Raw genomic sequence first — 19,645 nt, forward strand, 5'->3', positions numbered from 1 at the left:
GCTTATTTCTATAAACAAAGCCGTTCTAATAAAACGTGGATCTGTTGTCTACTATAATATATAATTTTACATATATATATATATATTGGGCTGCAATTAAAAATACAGTAGTAATGTTTCAACAATTTGACGTGGTCGATGCTTCAATAATTCTGGATTGTCGAGTGTACCACATTGTTAGATTCAAACAGAAAAACAACTGATGGGAAAATTTCATGTATATAAAATATAATCAATTAATTTAGAACTTCTTATATTTCTATTATACTTTTGTCACAGTTTTCAAATTTTGAATATATATATATATATATATATATATTATTCAAAAGTATAATAGAAATATAAGAAGTTCTAAATTAATTGATTATTTTATACATGAAATTTTCCCATCAGTTGTTTTTCTTGTTTTGATCGTATCCTAAATTGAATCTAACAATGTGGTACACTCGACAATCCAGAATTATTGAAGCATCGAGCACGTCAAATTGTTGAAACACTACCACTGTATTTTGAATTGCAGCCCAATACAAATAATTTGAGATCGTCATGATACATAATCGGTATATGTATTATGTCTGCCAATTCAGTCACGAAACAATTTATTAGCTAAAACCAGGTTATATACGAGATTCCGAAAATGTCAGGTCGGGTCAGGCCGGTAATTTTTTCCGGGAATTTTCGCCTGGATCTGAAAGGAACCTGAGGCTATTTCGAGAATCGAAAATATCGGGAACCCGAAGCACGTTCCGGGAGTGCCGCAGAATGCGTATTCAACAACATTGTGGTATTCGGTATTTGACTGTAGTTTCGAACTTTTCCGGTAAAATAGTTTCCCTTTTCCAGTACAGTCTAACACGCGACAAATAGCAAAGAAGAATGTGATATTTACTGGATAAAAATTACTAGATATTTAAACATGTTACACCTGCTACAAATTCTGTGGCTGCAAGGAAGAACGCCGCAAGTCGCTTCCGAGATATTGTGGCTTATGGTTCTAATCTCTAATGCTTCGAATTAGTAATGTTTCAAAGTGCATAACTTTTTCGGCCTTTAGAATTTGTTTTCGCGATGTTTTCTTCTGATGAATACGTAAATCCTGTATCGCCCGGTTGAATTAATGCGTTAACTGAAATTTTTCGAAATTGAGCCGCTCACTTGCCAAATCGATTAACTCCATGAAACAGAAAATGGAGAAATATGATGAATTAATATACATTGTTTTTCAATATTCCCTTTGAAATAAAAATTGAAATAATCATTGTATAATGTACAAATACAGGTGCGTAGACGCGGATTTCATTATTGCAACGATTCACATTGCAGTACGGAGTTAATCAGAATGGCTTATGAAATAAATTATTTATTATTCGGCGACCAATAAAATTTCGTTGTTCAATGATGTTAACAATCATCGAGCCAACACAAGCATTCAACGCAGTTATCACACATGCGTACATAAATATCACGTCTATTATATATAATTATTAAAGTTAAACTATAATTACTTGTCATAGTATACTACTCATTTAAATCGATCGAGTCAAATATCTTCGAAACCGTCGATGATACTAAAAAATGTTTTGAACGAAAATGTTTCAAACGAACAGAATTTACTGTAATCCTAATTTGATAAAACTTTATTAATATGTATTTTCACTACCTATCCATTCAATTTCACTCCGGATTGTGTATTGATTTATTGTCGTGATTGATTGTCATCCCGTATTTTCTCGTTGTGGATTATTTACTTATGTATGACGACAAACAGGAGCCCTATTTATTCTTAATAGATACATAATTTTGAAATTGTTGAAATTATTTAAATTATTACATATAATTATATATTGTTACATATATATAATAATAATATAATATTATTACATATATATAATAATAATATAATATTATTATATATATAATAATAATATAATATTATTACATATATATAATAATAACATAATATTATTACGTATAATTATTTAACGTGATAAATGTTAAAACTATTTAAATTGAATCTAGCTAAAGCAGACAATTTATTTCACAAAAAAATAGATTCATGACCGATGGAAAATAGATAAAAAGATCGTCCAAAACGTTAAACAATCTGAGTCATTTATTTGCTAAACTCGGAAAGAGCTAAAAATTTCATCACTTGCGAAAACTTTCACACTTTCACAAAGTAAACGTTGCAAAATCCCCGAATAATGACAATGTACTTGTACATATATTATACATGCATTACAGACAACAAGAAATCTTTTTGATACTCAATGTGTGTTTAGGTATTTAGAACAATTAGGTTCAGTTTTGGCTGCGTGATCATTTTTGGAAAAGTGAAGTCTGTAAAAGCTACGAAATTACCCGCAAGGCATAATATGATTGGACCACGAAGCTTTAAAGTTGAAATTGCATTTTGACCGCGAAATTCTGTTTTCGTCGTCGCTGTGATATCGTGGGCCTGCGACATTGCGAGGTGAATCAACATTTCGCCGAAGCCAATCAAGCAATTGCAATTTTATTATTGATCTTGTAATTTCGTGAATGCTTGCGGAGAAATTAGGCGCACGGTGGTGTATAGAGAATCAACATATGCGATGCGTACACTGTTCTGTCCCAAGGGACGTCGCCGTTCTTCGAACATATTCGCATCCGTGGAAAAATCGATCACACAATTCTATAGAAACTAGTGTTCCCGATTTCTCAACGTTTTTTCATTTCTCGATAAATGAGAAATAAGACTATATATTTCGCGAGAATTCTCTAGAATTCTTAAAATGTAAAGAGATATTGAAAAACTTGTGATATGGACCGTTTATTTTGAAAGTGGTGCAAGTCCACTTTCTTTCGTTTCGAGAAAATTGAATGTTAGCAGATCTGACAATTAAAAAACGTAGGTTAATTATGTGAAGTCTGGGAATGTTTGTACTAATTTATCAATATATAATTTGATTATATAAATTTCTTTTAGGCGAATTTAACTAAAATAATATACAATTTTCAGGCTGCAAATGGACTTACACCACTTTCATAATTAGTCGATTGTAAATATCATTTAATTTCAATTTTGAAATAACAAATATCACTTAAAATATATCTCATATTAATCCAATTTTGTTTATAAATAATAACAAGAAATAAAATAGGATTAGCATTTTTTATTTTGAACGTTAATTATATTTATATATTGTTAAACTTAACACAAGATATTGGTGTTATTAATTATTTATGCTCTTCATGGGGCAGTGTTTTGAAATATTCATGATGCACAGGAGGTATATAAGGTAATAGCTGCTGCATATCCTTATATTTTTCGTATGTAATAGTCTTGGCATCGTGATGGAAATTGGACTTACATCACTTTCATAATCAATGGTTACGCAATTTCTTTTACCGGCCAATTTTAAATTGAACAAAGCATTGGCATTTTTTAAGATATTAAATACTAACTAGTTATGAACAAAAAGTTTACACTAAATTAAGCATAAATTACGTCATATCTCATTTTTTTAAAAAAAGGACTTACACCACTTTCAAAATAAACGGTCCATATTTCGAATATCCTTGATAATATTTATCAAAAGATTAACTCAAAACTTTAACTCAATGTTTATTCTATTTTGAAATGACTTCTTAAGAAGCGTAATGCGTCTAATGAAGAATCAGACAATCTATTTCTTTTTTTTTTGTAACAAAATCTGTAACCGTAGAAAAATTTCTTTTATTTCGTGTGGATGTTGGCTTTATTATGTATGTAGAGCATACAAAAGTTGCTGTAGATTCGGTGTCCTTTTTCTAGTGGACTCAAAAATCTGGGATTCCTTCGTCACGTGATGTTATGGCAAATTCTGAAATTGGAAGGAGACAACGTTTTGGACCGCAAAGGGTTAACATGTCCAAAAAGTATAGCAACGCCGATTCGTGAATTTCAACATTTTCCATGTTAAACATTTGTGACGGAAATCGTGCAGCGTACATTATTAAACTTCATTCACCGTCCATATTGTAATCAATAATCCAATATTAATCTGGTGGATCACAGTCCGATTAAAAGCGTTGCACGATGAATCAGTTTTGAACTTTATAACTGTAAAATGATTGAATTGAAAATGAACGTGACTATTGGCGACAAGTATTCGACAAAATTCGATGCGGATAACGAACAAGAGCGGGGGAGAATAAAATTCGTTTCGTTACCGGCCAATGAATATGCTATCAGAAAATAATTGATTCACTATACTTATATTGAGTTAAGTGTTCTTCATTAAGCAATATGTTTCGGGTTTATATTTAGAGTCAAGTTTTAAATTTGTCATTCTTTGGTGATTATCAAAAATTCTTCTACAAGCAGATAAAAACCAAAAATTTGTTTTGTTGCACAACAACTAACAAACATACGTTGAATGAATTAAGATTCTTTTGAAATATCGATTCGGGTCAATTTCGGAGATGTTATTGCGTGCATCGTCAACATTTTCTGGAATCAATTTTAATTCCTCGTTGAAGCTGTATTTTTAAGAAACAAAACTAGGAGGACAATTGCATAAAGATCGATGTATATGTTGTTGGTGATAAGAAAATTGGAGCCAACTCACACAGTTCGCTTTCGAGCTAAAAAAGAACAATATTTTAACCACAACCACGATTTCGCTGTTGCTCGAATCAATCCTTTCTGGATCACAATAGTCGATTATTTATCTTCTACCTTCTTAGTTTTCATTGAGCAATCATAATCAATTAGCATTTTGAAATCAAATTTCGCTGTTAACGCTAACCTAGCTGTCTTTTTATTTTAAACGATTGTACAAGTAACTATTTTTTATATTTGCTGCTGATAACCATTTCATTCTATCAAAAGTTCACTTATACAATGAGCTGATTGCGAAATTTTCAAACACACAAAAGCCTTAGGTACCTTAAGAAATGTGATCAAAAGTGCTAGAAAGCCTTCTTACGTTACAACATAACTTTTTCTATTAAAAAAGATCATAAATGTTATTCGATTTCTTAACATTTTATCAGGCGGTACCAGGTCAATATAGTAACACAAATCAATTGTAAACTGAAAGTGTTTGTCGTCAGATAATTTGTTCAATGTGCTTGTATTCTCATTATTCAATAAATCGTTCTCCGTTCGTTATTATTCCCAGCAGTTGTTTCAGTAATGTAAATTTTTTGTTGATTTTAATCAATGCAGTCGTGCTTGCCACTTAACACGCCATTTGCTATGATAACGAGGATACGAAGAGGTGCAAACCAGCTTGGAACTTACGGCGTGAAACTTCGTTTTTAGTTGGAATCTATTATCTACCCACACTTTCAGCGCGTGCTGCAACTTATAAGTAGTTTGCTAAACTGCGCATTTCTAAAACGTATAAAAACCTTGAAAATGTAGAATCGAAAAAGTTTTGCATACTTCCACCGTCGAACAAACAACTTACAACGCGACGTTCTTATGTCTTCGACCGATATTTTGATCGAATTAATACAAACTATAACGAAAGCATTAGTTTCGCATATCAAGAAAATGCAAATTAATTGATCTTTTTGGAGGTTTACAATGGAAATACCATCTTAAAGTCTCTGATTATTTTGAGTATTTTACGTTTACAATGGAAATACCATCTTAAAGTCTCTGATTATTTTGGGTATTTTATGTTTGCACTGCAACGTTATTATTATTATTATTATTATTATTATTATTATTATTATTATTATCGATTCTTATTAATGTTTTCCGAACGATTTAAGGCCGCAGTTTGAATCGTGTGAATTTTACGTTGAACTTTCGAAAGATGTTTTAACACCGCTGTATGTTAAATAAATGTTAGCATGATCTGTTTTCGTTTGAACTTGTGAAGCACCTTTCGAAATACCTGCCGTATTTACACAGCGCATGCATATTTATATATTTATTTGAATCGGTTGCCTGTTTTTCACAAGAGTACGGCCGTGCAACGAATCACTCGCGAGCGATTTCCTTGAATGTGCAAATATTGTCACAGGCGGATTCGAACAATCCTTCGCCGGATACACATTCACGCGTGGCCCACTCTATGCGATCAACACTAGAGAAGGAGCATGTATTGTCGGCATTGTCCAGATCCTGGATCATACATGCGATCCCTGCACAATCCTAGATAGATAGCCCCGGTTTAGGATACATCGGAATAGCGAGTTTAAATCGCTGACCGTTGCAAGTCACTTAATTCACGAACATACGCAAACGATTTTTACAGTTCTGCGTGGGCCTAACAACACGAAGATTGCTTTTATTTAACGTTACGAGCTTCTGAGAAATTTCATTTCCAAGAAAATGTTCAATCTTCAGCATCTACGACAAAGCATTTTATAATTTTCCGTTATAGGCTCAGATAAAGAAGTTAAAAAAACAAGAGTTCTTTCAGAGACTAGTCCCGCTATCATCTAAAAACATTCAAGTCACTTAGTTCGGTTTTAAGGCAGACTGGAAATTTCGCGAATCTATACTTCTATGGATTGCGCATTTTTGTGCAAGACACAAATGTTCTAAGTCACTTCCGAAGAAGTCGAAACTAGATGAATATGTGTTTTGTTAGTTAATAATTTGAGTAAGTTGAAAATAGTGTGACAATGTTCTTAAATTTGTCTGCCGACTTCTAGGGTTTTAATTTTACCTCTTCCTTTTCTTTATGAAAACATAAAATTCGCTGCCCAGTTTCACGCGAGAGACGTCTATAAATTGATTTTTATTGTTTTTAACTACAACGCTCCAATTTGAAAAATCTGAAAAAGTCCTAAAGCCACAGTGGTTGCTTTTATGCAACCACTATCTCGAAAATACACTTCGACAACCGCGATGTGTCGCATTTTTTTTCAAAATTAATGCATGCATATAAACAGGGAAAATCCCCCCCCCCCACTCTGGTCACGATGGACAGTTAAAGTTTTACGCAAAATGTTTATCGCGGCAAATTCGACGATTTGAAACTCTAAATCATTTAAAATGTTTCGTAATGTTTGCACCTAATTTTGCAACGATTGCTCAACCGTGATACAGTTTTATGCGGAATAAATGCTACTTTCGAGCTTGGGGAGAAGAAGCTTGAATCCTGTGGAGCTGGAAACGAGGAAATGTACCAGCATCGACTGTGTAGTCGCCTAAATCTTATGCGAGATTACAGCCGGACGTATGTTTATGTTTATGGCATGCGCCGCTCGTGAAATCAAAAATATGGTAACAGCTATATCCCGTTCTTTATTCTGGGTTGGACGATTGCAGAAACTCAGAATCAATACCGTTACTATGTCTTCGAATTACTGACAGTCGTAAACTTAATGAAAGTTTTATCATGAATACTGCGATTTTAACACTAGATTGCCGGAGTAAGTCAATTTGACTTATTTACGATTTTATCGCTATATACATATATAAGAACTTAAATGATTTTTTTAAACATTATTTAAAACATATAATGATCATGATTGTGTTAAACACTGGCGTATGTTTTCAAAAAATAATTTAAGTTTCTCTCTCTCTCCCTCTCTCTCCCTCTCTCTCCCTCTCTCTCCCTCTCTCACCCTCTCTCTCCCTCTCTCTCCCTCTCTCTCTCTCTCTCTCTCTCTCTCTCTCTCTCTCTCTCTACATATATATATATAATAAAATTTTAAATGAAGCATATATTTATATTATATAATAATAATAATATATAATATATAATATAATATATAACATATAATAGATTATATCATATATATTGTAAATGAAGCATATATTTATATCATATAATAATAATAATAATAATATATAATAATAATGATATAAATACATGCTTCACTTACAATTTTATTGCTATATATACGCAAATTGACTCGCTCCGGCAATCTAGTGTTAAGTCGAACACAATTATCAGTGATAATAAATATAATTACGAAGATGATCAATTCATCGAAACATAACTGACAAAGAGGACCATTCCATAGAATTTGGACGCTTTTGAAACAATGCGCGTCTGGTACTATGCAGAAATTTTAGAATTGATATCAGTTGCCGAAAAGTTCGTGTAATTTCAATTGATCCCGAATGTCGTGGAACGGCTCTTTCTATTCTCGAAAAAGTGTTATATCTTCTTGTAAAGGAAGATTAAAGAGAAAAACCTATATATATAGACGCGATGAAAAATAACGGCCTGTAACTAAAGCGCGACATGACAACATGCGGGCAATCCATTACACTGGTGGCTGATCGAACAAAGAGATATCGCCGATTCTACGAGTACAGACCCGAATAAGTCCGAACAGGTCAAGGTATAATACATATATACAGTCGGTGCTAAAAGTGTTTCGTACGCTAAACTTTTTACAAACTCTCGATATTCGAACTGTTGTAATTTCGCAAAAAAAAGGGTCATACCATAATAAATCTGGACGTATTTTAAAGCTTTGAAGCCTCTACCATCGCAATCCATCGATCAATTCTTTCTGCCATGCTTTTACAAACTCATAGCAAACGGAAAATTGCGGACGATGGATTTACTAATAATTGCGGACGAGAGATTATTACAAATCGAAACGTTTCTACCAGCATCGAAACATTTTTCTCACGAATAAATCGGCCACGCACTTGAAGATTGAAGCTTCCCCTGTACAATGACCTCGTAAAACTTGGTGTACGACTTTTTTATTTACTTGTTTTATGAAACAGAAACGAGGAACAAAGTTCGGTCGAGTAGAGTCCTCGCGAACCTCGTGTTGCTGTAAAGTATGCGGGCACACCTTTCATTCGAAGCTGAATAGAGCGACTAAAAAAAAATCTTATATCAAAGTTTAAGGGGCCATTGTAAAGGGGAGGCTTCATGCTTGAAATCCGTGTTGGGATTACTCGTGGAACAAATTTTCCTGTGTATTTACAGACGTTTCAATCCTTAATATTTTCCAGGAAGAGCGTGTCTCCAGTTTCCCACCTGTTACATTATGTGCAAACATGCTACAGTGAAATGAACGATATCTCGCGTAAATAGAAGCTTCGCGCTTTAAAATGAGCCAAGGCTCGCTGTTGTGCCGTACGCTTTTATGAAATTGTAACAGTTGAAATATTGGTAATTTGTCAAAAATCGAGAATACAGTTATGCAAATACAAATACTACGCCATCTTGCATCCGCCTCTTATTGTTCAGTGGTTTTCGTTGATAACTCTTAAACAAAGCCGCGCGCGCGCGCGCGGATTGCATTCGTACTAAGACAAAAGTTACTTCAAATGACCTCAGGAATCCTTCATTTCTTGATTGCGAGTGCCTTTTGAAATATCCTGTATAGGGAATTGAGTTCTGCGACTCATGCAACAATTACCCTTTCAACAGTTTCTTTAAATATAAACAAATTTAATAATATAAAAATTATTTAATTTTTGGAACGCGAAATAAAGAACAGTACACCATAAAGTCGTCGCCAGAGTGCAAAGGGTTAAGTTACCGTTTATGAAATTGTAACAGTTCAAATATTGGTAATTTATTCAAAATCGAAAATACAGTTATACAAATTCAAATACTTTTAGTATTTCTTATACTTTTTAAGTAGCTCTGCTTGTCCAACTTGAATTGTATTACCTAGAATTGTTGAACTGAATTTAATTAATTAAATGTAATATAACTATAAACAAACTAATTTTAATCACCAATAATCACAATTGGTGATAAAAATTAGTTTATTTATAGTTATATATATATATATATATATATATATATATATGTTATATATGTGTGTATATATATGTTATATATGTGTGTATATATATATATAACTATAAATAAACTAATTTTTATCACCAATTGTGATTATTGGTGATTAAAATTAGTTTGTTTATAGTTATATTACATTTAATTAATTAAATTCAGTTCAACAATTCTATATATATATATATATATATATATATATATATATATGTTATATATGTGTGTATATATATATATAATAATAATAATAATAATTATATTATATTATATTATATATATAATTATTATATTACTATTATATATATATATGTAACATTTATAAAATATATCGCCGTTTTCGAACACTGTGCGTTAGATGGCGTTGACCGTCGTGTAGCATGTGTAACATGGACTTTCGCGTCAGTGCTGTCCCCATTACTACCCCCATCTCGAGTCACCTGCGCCGGTTTCCGTCGCAATTTCAGCACACTGCCCACGCGTCACATGTCACACGTCAGACGTCGCACGTAGGAGAGCGACCCTCCACCAAACGCATTTCTTCACGGTGTTTCCGGGCAACGCGAGGGACGACCCTATATTGCGGGCAAATGGTCACACTGGTCACCACACTCGCGCTCATGCTTTGCATGCTACGCACACCCCAATTTCGCGCACACCCCGCTCGCATTTTTTATGCCGGGAAACTAACTAGCTGAAAGGAGACCGAGTACGGCTCGCGACGGAGAAGTTTATCGCCCCTGATGTAGTGGGTATAGTTTTTTTGAAGTACAATAAATTCTGCCTAATTGACCCTTAGCAAAAGTGGACAATTTGGGAAGAGGAAATACGATTATTCGAGCTTTGCGACTTGTTTTTATATTCGTTGACAACCGATAACTATAAAAACGAGCCGCAAGGCTCGAATAATCGTATTTCTTCTTCCCAAATTGTCCGTTTTTGTGTACAAGCTGAGGGTTAATTAGGGAATAATAAATAATAATAAGAAAATAATAAATAATATAATAATTAATTAAGTATATAATAAAATAATTAATAATAAATAATAATAATAAAATTCTAATAATAAAATAATCGTATTTCTTCTTCCCAAATTGTCCATTTCCGTGGACAATCGGAGCGGAGTTACAATGATTAGATTATAATTAAATATATATATATATATATATATATATATATATATATATATATATATATATATATAATATTATATATAAATTAAATATAATAAATCATGATTATAATCATTTCTAAAAAGAAGAAGGACAATTTATATTTATTGTACGTCTACATTTACTTAAATGTTTAAATACTGATGAGAAGCAATCAGAATTTTATTCAGACTAAAAAGAACGGAACAGCATTCGTACTTAATAGGTTAGTACTAGAAATCTCCATCACGTCAAAATATGGCAAGGGGTTAGATAAGCCAGGCAAGGATCCGAAGTCATCCTACAGACTAATTGAATTTCTTCTAACAACATCCAATCGTCGAAAAAATTAAACGTAACAAGTCAATGTACGAAATTACCCCGAAACAGCGAATGCGAAATCATCAATTCAGATTATAACAACACGACAGAACAAATTCATAGAGTGACGATAAAAATGATCCGCTCCATGGAAGAAAGTAAATTTTGGACAAATAAAAAAATTGTTCTCGATTCAAAAAATTTAAAACTTTAAAACACCAAAAAGCATTCGATAAAGTCTGGCACAAAAGTCTGTTGCAAAAACTCCAAGTAAACAATTACGGGATCACCGTTTGCCACGACGTAAAGCAAAATAATTTGCATCAATAATTTCCGCGAACGTTTTGCCCTTATCTTTTACATAAATCACGTGCACATGCGGATACGTACATGACCGCATCCCAGTCACCAGCTGTCGCATAACGTTACGTGCATCGGGTCCTTTCAAGTCTACCAGAAATGCGATGATCTTATCGAAATCCGTAGCAGGATCTTAGGCGCGCGTCACACTCGCATTCGTGATGGTACGTTGCTATCTCGCGCATGCACGCACACATGCATGGGACTCTGCTCTACGTCACTGCACCACATCGGTCTTTACAAATCATGCATATGCACGCACACGCGCGAACGGCAAATATCAATACGTAATTACGCATTGCAATTATCCCGTTCGCAAGTGTCCGCAAGAACTACTGGCTGCACCAAAATATCGGTTCCTTGGAAATGACCATATTCTCGATGATTGTGTTACGTACGGGGATTTTCCACCGTGACATTTCTCGCCATTTCCCGGAAATCGTGTGCGCCCCACGAAGAATTTTCCAGGGTCCCGCGGTTATGTCAATGCGCAGGGCGCAGCTGCGCAAAAACTGATTCTGATTAATGACATAATGATGTAACTGATATAACTAACGTGAAATCAGATTCATGATTAATGATTGCGATTACCAAGCAGTCAATTAATCACGATTAACGGATAACTTAAGTAGTCGAAGCAAACGTAATCGTTGGTCACGATTAACACAGTAATCGTTAATCGTGTAATGATCACTTTTTTTATGTAATTATATTAATATAATTTAATGTGACGGTAATTATATCCAGTAGCTTTAACAACAGTAATTATAATAGTAATAGTAATAATAATCATAAAGTAGGAATATATAATGATAGCAATCATAACGAAGGGATATATAATAGTAATCATAATCATAAAGAAGGAATACGGTGAATACGTAACATAATAATAATAGTAATAATAATCATAAAGTAGGAATATATAATGATAGCAAGCATAACGAGAAGGGACATATAATAGTAATCATAATCATAAAGAAGGAATACGGTGAATACGTAACATAATAATAATAGTAATAATAATCATAAAGTAGGAATATATAATGATAGCAATCATAACGAAGGGATATATAATAGTAATCATAATCATAAAGAAGGAATACGGTGAATACGTAACATAATAATAATAGTAATAATAATCATAAAATAGGAATATATAATGATAGCAATCATAACGAAGGGACATATAATAGTAATCATAATCATAAAGAAGGAATACGGTGAATACGTAACATAACCAAATGTAATCATAAATACTGATTTACTCTAGTAACGACTAATTGATCAATGACAATGATTACCATGATAAGTTTTCGTAATCAATTACGAAAGTAATCACAAAATAATCGGTTATATATTGTCCAACTCCGATGTAGGGCCTCTTATTAAAAATGTAGAAGGTCCCCAGGAACGTGTAAACGAGGACTCTAAGAAACTAGATAGTGAAAGCACGTACACACATCTCCCGCTATCTGTTTTAGATACGATGTAGGCTTCGAACGAATTTTCGTAGTAGGTACAAAAGGGCCAGATATCCGGTGCTGATCGGGCAGGATCTCAGAATCAATATCCGTGCGTACATATATCGTGTCGTGAAATCGAGCTCGTTACCGTACAGTACACATAATTACTATTAGGCTCCAGCCCCGAAGGTAATGACGGTCCGATTAACCCCTTGCTCCACGATTTCTTTCACAGTTACGTTGATTAGCACTTGTTTGCCCCTAATAAATTCCTAGGCGAAACGGATGATTTATATCTTATTAAATGTCAATCTTTACTTTAATATTGAGATATTGTTAATAGAAGGGTAGAATTTGATTGCGATTTAAGATTTTAGAGCGCGCTTGACCGCGGATGGCGCGAATACCGTTCATCGACGATTTCCACTACGACATTACGTGGGGGATAGAGTTCAAAATAAATAAATTATGATTTCATTATTGATACTGGTATATTAATATTGATACATTGTTATTGACATATTGATATTAATACATTGATATTGATATTTACATATTAATATTGACATATTGATGCTGATCTATTAGTATTGATACTGACATGTTGATATTGATTTATTGATTCTGACATATTGATATTAACGTATCGATATTGATACATTGATATTAACATATTGATATTGGTATATTGATACTAATACATTGATGCAGATATATTGATACTGATATACTGATACTAATATATTGATATTGATATATTAATATTGATATATTGATATTAACATATTGAGACCGATCTATTAATATTGGTATATTGGTATATTGATATTTACGTATTGTATATTCTTATGCAACGCCATCGAAAAATTTTGTTAATTCATTCATTATTATTATATGCGTATAATACCGTCCAAAATTATGATATCCACGAATGTCACTATAGTGGCGTACCGTTCAAATTAATGGTATCCACGCAAGCCACTACAGTGGCGTACCGTTCAAATTGATGCTTTCCACGGAAGCCACTATAGTGGCGTATTCTACCTGAAAGGTTAAGAGACGCGAGCAATATCTATACTCGAAATCTTCGCAGCAAGACTGACACGATATTATCGGGCTAGGGATTAAGAACAGGTCACACACTACACTCTCAGTAAACTACGGATATTTATGGAAACTAAAAATTGTCGAAGTTGATGGCGAGAAACGTAAGTCAGACGAAAATGACTTTTCCTTTTAATAATTTTAATAAGTTGTACAAAGTTAAAAAATTCAAGTCTTTTTATCTTCTTTTTTGTCATTCTAAGAAATGACAAAATTTTAAAAAGGCATTCTAGTTATGGTCCGGTAGACTGGTCCCTCTATCATCTAAAAATAAAAATTCAAGTCTTTTTAAAAAAGTTCTTAAAGAGTTTTAAAGTTTTAAGAAAGTTTGGAAAGATGTCCGCATATTAATGGAGTTATTATGTGTATTTTAATAGTACTGTTTTGAATTACAAAATTGACCTCGGTTCGGAAGTTTTCTCGAAAGATAGTTTCTCTACGAACTCCAGTAATATGACAATTAATAAGCTAAAGGTTATGTCAAGGTTATATTATATTATTATGAAAATCATCCTACGCGATTACACTTTTCTAAGTTTATCTTACAAATAGAGCATCATTTCAGAACCATTCCTGAAATATCCGCATGCTACGGATATTGTCGAATTACTTGGTCGTATAAATGTCTCCTTCGTCATTATTAAATAATTAAATCTCCTAAATTAGACCCACCATAAAATGCTAATACTATCCGTTCTGTGGTAAACTACATATAGAATCGCGCCTCACTAATCATTCTAACACTCCAGCAAATCATTCGTTTGCGGTTATATGTTCGAAGAAACGACTCGTGATATCGACTGACCAGCAAAATGGCTGAGGTAGAATTGATACCCCCATAATCCGAGTACTCCCCTTTTCTACATACTCTGAATTGATCGAAGGTCACGCCAAATGGATTCGAATATTTTCCCTCGAAATCATTTAGTCCATTAAAAAATGTTGAAGAACAACTCTGTCAACTACACTTTTTAATAACAACTCTTAACTACTCAATTTTCGGCAATTAAGTAAGATAAATTGCTGTTAAATTAGAAACAACAGAAAGGCTGCTAAGTCTGCAAAAAGTATCTTCGACAATATGTTTTGAAAAATTGTCGAATGGAGCTCGGAATGTTTATTAGCATCGTCGGTAGTGATAACATTGTAGATTAATATTTGTTGAATTTCATCAAACAGGTTGAATACAAAAATCAATCTGGCAAATAGTTTTCTTTTTTTTTCCACCAAATATGTTGTTTTTACCGAGTTCAATCGTATCCGTTGACGCAGACATCTCTTAAAGAGAAAATATATTTTATACCTTGTTCAATTAGTAAACGTTCTAATTGAAAGTTCATATAGTGAAAAGTATTACAGTTTTTCCTATAACTAAATATAATTCTAATAACATTGATGCTGAAACAATGCAATGTATATTTTTAAGAAACGTACAGAACCGATACATGACATTTTCAGCGTCGATACAATAACGAAGCTATCGCGAAACTGAAGCCAGAATCGATATTACCCAGAAGCTTTTTCACTCGTAACAATTAAAACACCATTTCGGTGCTTATACTGTTTCTAGAACCGAAAGCAGTAAATGCTTGGCGAACGAAACTCAGTCACTGAGGCGCCTATAAATTTTTATAGATATAGGAAGTGCTATAGGAACAAATCTCTTCGGTGCTATAATACTTGAAATTTACGAGGGTAGGTTGAAAAGTTCGCGATATAACGCGATAGAATGGTAAAAAGCTTTTCCATTATGTACCTCTTTCGATGTGCTTTCCTTAAACTCAATGCATACCTCAGACCTTCGAATTACTTTCTTTATGTCTTCATCAAAATGTTTGTCGCTGTCGCTTAAAAGTTCGCTGTATTTACAGTTTCATAGTGACTAGACAGCGAATTTTATGGATTTGCGAAAAAAATAAATACATCAAATACAGAACCGTAGCGAGATTATAAGAATTTAAGGATAATATTGTATTATACTATTTTCAACTTATTATTACTATGAAAATAGGGAAGACATTTTTATCCGTCTTGACCTAACCTACGTCTCTTATAATTATCTTTGTAACTTATTAAAAATGTTGAGAATGCAAATAAATTTTTACAATTGCGACGGCGTTTTATTGTTGATAAACTAGTTTATCAACGATAGTTCGCAGAGACAAATAATTTTTACGTGCATCTCAGATAGCCAGTAACAGCTACCTGTTATAAAATAATGGCCAAACTTGAGAAAGTCCAATATTAGTTCGTTCGACATTATTATCTACAATATTTGCTCATCTCGTTTTAGCATTTATTTCAATATATTTATTTCACTTATTTCAATATATTTATTTCCCTTATTTCAATATATTTATTTCCATTATTTCACTTATTTCAATATATTTATTTCCCTTATTTCAATATATTTATTTCCATTATTTCACTTATTTCAATATATTTATTTAAATATTTTTATATTAGGACAGTTCATAAGTTAACATTTAGAGTGGTAATAAGTTGTTACCAAGTTCAATGCAGATTGTAATAGAAAAAAAATAGAAAATAGAATATAGATAAGATAATAGATAATAGAAAATAGAAGAGAATCTGTGTTGTGCGATTAAAAACCGAAGTAAAGACTAAAACAAGTGCAGTTATGTTAGGAAATATAAATAATAATAATAATAGAGGTAATTTCGAATATAAATATGTATTTTCTAAGAAATTAAGTGTAAAAAGCAGTGTCCTTGCATCTCATAGGCCTCGATAAAATTTCTCACTCGCTGCATTAGTATAAAATAAGTCTACATGAATTAGTACGAAACCAACTACTAAAAGAATTGATTTTAAAAAATAAAGAAAGCATGGTTAACGAGTAACGATTTTGTTAATTAGATCAAATAAATTTACGAGAAGAAATTTCTAATAGAAACCGTCGCTTTCCGTCGCAAGAGAAATAATAATCAATCGATCAGCACAGATAATCTTCCTTTCTTGATCGACAATCTCGCGACGCAAACATCGAGGAAAAATAGCTTATGCAGTTCTTCACGAAAGTTCTGGTCATCAAAAAAGTTTATCACGAGAGTTCCTAACGAGCATTCGACAGTTTCTCGGGAACATTCGATAGCTTCGCAGGAAAATTCAAGAATTTTCTACAAACGCGGACCAGCATCGCGAGATACCTATTTTCTTCTTGTCTGAGAGAAATATGACAATGTCAGAATCCGTTCTAATACCTTGAAACAGAAGCCATCATATTATATATACGTATAACTATCAAAATAAGGCGTTTAGGTTTTCTGTCTACAGCTGATTTTGAAATATATCTTATTTTAGAAAGATTCTTTATTGTCCTGTATACAGGGTAAGTCATTTAATCCATTTACCTTAATTTTTCTTGTAAACTACATGTATAAGAAAATGTTTCGAACAAAAGTTGTTTCGTATAAAAAGGAGCACACACGATAGCTATTAAATTTTTGCTATTTTTCTTCTTTATCAAAATTTCTGGCCTAAAGCATTTCCATTTTATATGGCTCGGTGCATTTTATATACAGAATGTCCCAAAAGTCACTCGCAATCGGGAAATGAGGGGTTCCTGAGGTCATTTCAAGTAACTTTTTTCTTAGCGTAAACGCAACCCACGGCTTTGTTTACAAGTTATTAACGAAAAACAATGACCAATGAGAGGCGAGATCAGTTGACGCGAGGCGGCCAAGCCAACGAGCGGAACCGGGCTTCGTTCATTCGTTGGCTCGGCCATCTTGCACCCGTTGAGCTCGCCTCTCATTGGTCAGTGTTTTTCGTTGATAACTCTTAAACAAAGCCGCGGATTGCACTAAGAAAAAAGTTACTTCAAATGATCTCAGGAATCCTTCATTTCTTGATTGCGAGTGACTTTTGAAATATCCTGTATAGGGAATTGAGTCTTGTGACTCATGCAACAATTACCCTTTCAACAGTTGCTTTAAATATAAATAAATTTAATAATATAAAAATTATTTAATTTTTGGAACGCGAAATAACAGTACACCATAAAGTCGTCGCTAGAGTGCAAAGGGTTAAGTTACCGTTTCTATCATTTTGCTGACGTAGTAGTAATGCTCTAGTATACCAAAATATCTCTGAACCGTTTGCGAAATGGTACCGCATTTATCTCGTACGATCAGCGTAGAGTACTATTGCACCAAAGGCGAAACTTCTGTCAGAACCTTTGATGTTCGCGTACCTAATTTGAGGGGCTTTGGGCACGACTTAATCTCTGTCTTTGCAACACGATGGATCGAAAATCTTATAACGCCCCACGTACTCGATATTATGCATATTTGATAGAAGATTATGTTTAAGACATATAAACAATATTATGAAGTAAATTTTATTTCATGAATACGATTATATCGCATACGTAATTGCATGTTCTTACATTCTTTTAAAGAAATTTTACGTTCATATTTACATAGATGTTGTGTAATCTCTATAGAAATATCATAATTTCAATTATTGTTTCGTTGTATATCAAGTGTAATAGATGATATGTGAGCCGTTCATTTTGAAAGTGGCATAAGTCGCTTTACAGTAATGAAAAGTGGTGATTTTTTAATGTTTGTACGAAATTATTTATACTGAGAAAAATATCAGTATCCTGAGATAACAAATGCAAGTAAATCTTCTCGAAAGTTAGCATCCATATTTTTAAACGTGTTAAAACGCAAACCCTTAAATATATCGACTTAAAAACAAAGTGACCGACTTAAAAACAAAGTGACTTATGCCACTTTCAAAATAAACGGCTCATGTGTAATAGACGATGATTTACTTTAATATTCAAATCATGCTTATACAACGCTGACATTATATTACAAGATATTTATTAATCATATGTATACACATAGATCTACGTGTGTGAAGTTATTATATGAAATAGATAACCCTAAGTATTACAGTGTTTTATATTTTTATATCGTAACCGGTATATTTTCAGAAGTCAACCGTGCCTTGTTGTTCAATTTCTAAAAACGCAATTTACATTCGGAAGTCATAATGGAGTAAAAGGCGATATTCGTGAAAAGCGATTCATTGTTAATTTAGACGTGGGTATCGAAATTATGTACTTCAGAAACGTCGGAATTTCACATTTTATGTTGTTCTTGCCCTGATACGTGCTTTCGTACGATAAATACAGTGAGCAACATTAATATTCGGACGCTTTTTAAAACGCAACAATTCTATAAAAATTAGACCAAATCACTTGAATTTTTTGTGTTAGACTGACTGTGAGTAAAAATTATTTAAAACAATTATAACTGGATGGAATGACAAGAAAGAAATTACATAATTATAGTTTCACAACTTTTTTACCTGAATCTAAAATGAAAATTTAAACAACGCGAATACCTACAGATTTTTTACAATTGTCAGTCGAGAGCCATTGAAGAGCTGCGATTATCGACTTTGTGAGATCAAAGTCATATGCGATAACAAGGAAATGCTAAATTACATATATATGTAAACAAAAGAAAACGATAACCTTAAAAACTTTTACAAAGATGATATT

The 19,645-nt window shown here is 32.8% G+C and overlaps 1 protein-coding gene across 2 annotated transcripts in view; it reads left to right on the forward strand.

Annotated features, from left to right (window-relative positions):
* Window positions 1-19,645, forward strand: part of LOC117224852 (metabotropic glutamate receptor 8) — a 204,821-nt gene that overhangs the window by 118,888 nt on the left and 66,288 nt on the right. The window lies entirely within an intron of this gene.

Source organism: Megalopta genalis, chromosome 13, assembly GCF_051020955.1.
Source record: "Megalopta genalis isolate 19385.01 chromosome 13, iyMegGena1_principal, whole genome shotgun sequence".
NCBI classification, from domain to species: Eukaryota; Metazoa; Arthropoda; class Insecta; order Hymenoptera; family Halictidae; genus Megalopta; species Megalopta genalis.